Genomic DNA, 2,500 nt, shown 5'->3' with positions numbered 1-2,500 from the left:
GTAGTTTTTCTAGATTTAGAAGGTTAAACAACATGTATAAAGCAAACATGAACCCTTTGGTCTTGTACAGAAAATACTTACATTGTTTAATGTTGCAGAACAGTGATTACACATTCTTTTCTTAGAATATTGACACACAAAAAAATATATATTTTTAAGGTGGTTAGCCATCAAGTGACAGAGTTGACAAGCCACTTACGGAGTTGACAACAGATACTCAAAACAGATATATCTTTGCCTTATAAAAGTAGAAGTTAAATACAAACGTTTGTAAAGTATGGAAAATAATTAATTTAAAAAATCCCCAATAAAAACAATCATTCTATTAGATTTTTCAGCACTCTGACAGAGTTGATGTTTTACTTCATTCAATAATTCCTTTTCTTTCATGATCGGCTATGAAAAGCCAACTGACATTTACTCCTGAGGTGCTGACTTGCTGCACCCTCGACAACTACTGTGATTATTATTATTTGACCATACTGGTCATTTATGAACATTTGAACATCTTGGCCATGTTCTGTTATAATCTCCACCTGGCACAGCCAGAAGAGGACTGGCCACCCACATAGCCTGGTTCCTCTCTAGGTTTATAATCTCCACCCCTCATAGCCTGGTTCCTCTCTAGGTTTCTTCCTAGGTTTTGGCCTTTCTAGGGAGTTTTTCCTAGCCACCGTGCGTCTACACCTGCATTGCTTGCTGTTTGGGGTTTTAGGCTGGGTTTCTGTACAGCACTTTGAGATATCAGCTGATGTACGAAGGGCTTTATAAATACATTTGATTTGATCTATCAATCAGGGAGAGAGAGTTGATAGTTGGTTGTTACCATGGTAATTCCAATATTGTTTGTTTAAATATATGTATGCAATAATACACCTCAGGGTTTTGTGATATATGGCCTATATACCACGGCTAAGGGCTGTGTCCAGGCACTCCGACACAGCCCTTAGCCGTGGTATATTGGCCATAAACCACACCCCCTCCTGCATTATTGCTTAATTTGAGAACTTTACAGACCATAAGTGGTCTTGTTGCACTACATGACAAGATGAATAATGAGAAGATGAATAAGAGGTCATTATGGTAGAGCTCACCCTGCTCATTCCTGATTTGAGTTGACCAAATCTCCAGACACATCTTTTAGGAATCACAGTTTCGCGATAAATCATCTTTAAAGTCACGGAAGGCTATTGCAAGAAACAAGATAAGAATTTCAGTTAATCTTCATTATTGCCCAAATAAATGTAAAACTATTTTGGAGTTTCAAATGGGCTTCCTTTTGCCACGGCATTGAGCCGATATGGAAATTAATAATATTGAAAGTATTTAGAAAATCGAAGAAGAAAAAAAAGAATCATGTTTGTTTGTGGACCCAGTTGACAGAGGTTGATCACTCATATGTTTGAGAGCAGAAATATTAATGTGCGTAATTCCTCTGGCAGCCTGCATTTAGATTTGAGGATGCCCCGGGGCCCCACACTTCACCAAGAAAGAATGTATCGAACGACAGTTGGTCCCGTTCCGTTCTTACCTTCTAGCGTCACCTCTCCTCCCGGCTCGTTTGAGCCCCTGCACCGCCTCGTCATGCGTAGCGTCCCGCAGGTTCACACCGTTCACCGACAGAATCGCGTCACCGACATACAAGGCTTGGGTTTCATCCGCAGCCAGACCTTTGAAGATCTTACTAATAAGTATCGGCATTTTATTCTCTTTCCCTCCCTTTATGCTGATGCCGAGTCCTCCAACCTCTTGCTTTATTACTTTCACACGTCGTTTTCTGTTTGCGATCGCCTCTGGGACTTGCTCCTGTAAATCCCTGAAAGCTGTCCTCACCGCAGTTTTCGGACTGTTTGTGTGATCCGGGTGAGTTGCATTGCACCCGTAAGATCCATTGGTGATGCCGTTTAGGGTCACATTCTCTCCCAGGTCCTCGCAACTCAACGTTAGAGCTTCTTCGTTCAAGTTGGCCAAAACATTGTGCCATCGGTCCCTCACTAAAACCTCCAAAAATCCACTTTTTTGTACTCCGTTCCTCGAAATTACTGTAGCTACCGCCATCTTTGAAGCATTCTTAAAATGCCATGTGATTAAAACTCAAATAGGACTTTACCCCCGAACTTCTCAGCGTGGCTTTCCAATAGTTCAGCAACTTCAGTTAACGGCTATTTTTTTTGGCAACATAACCCAGTCCCTGCTCCAACAGCCCATATCCTCTTTGGGTGGAGCAAACTCGAAGCGCAATCCCACTAAGCAAATCACATTTCTATCCACACAGAACACTGCCGAGAACTGTGCTGAAGTTCAAACGAAATGTGTAGCCCACACTAACGTAAATATAGAGCGTCATACCTTATTACAGCCGTATTACATACATTATTACCACCCTTTGACAAACATTACCAGGCATGCTGGGTTTTATTCAGAGGGCGACCCGTGTAAAGGAATGTCCCAGTGTTGGGACAGTTGGAACTTTGGAGGTGTCCGCTAGTAGACTTGTGCC

The 2,500-nt window shown here is 41.8% G+C and overlaps 1 pseudogene; it reads right to left on the bottom strand.

Moving 5' to 3' along the window:
* The window catches only part of LOC127924172 (beta-1-syntrophin-like), a 58,325-nt pseudogene extending 55,849 nt beyond the window's left edge, over window positions 1-2,476 (bottom strand).
* Between the last annotated feature and the right edge of the window lie 24 nt (window positions 2,477-2,500).

Source organism: Oncorhynchus keta, unplaced genomic scaffold (assembly GCF_023373465.1).
Source record: "Oncorhynchus keta strain PuntledgeMale-10-30-2019 unplaced genomic scaffold, Oket_V2 Un_contig_3758_pilon_pilon, whole genome shotgun sequence".
In the NCBI taxonomy this organism is placed as follows: Eukaryota; Metazoa; Chordata; class Actinopteri; order Salmoniformes; family Salmonidae; genus Oncorhynchus; species Oncorhynchus keta.
This window is presented reverse-complemented; position numbering and strand designations above follow the sequence as displayed.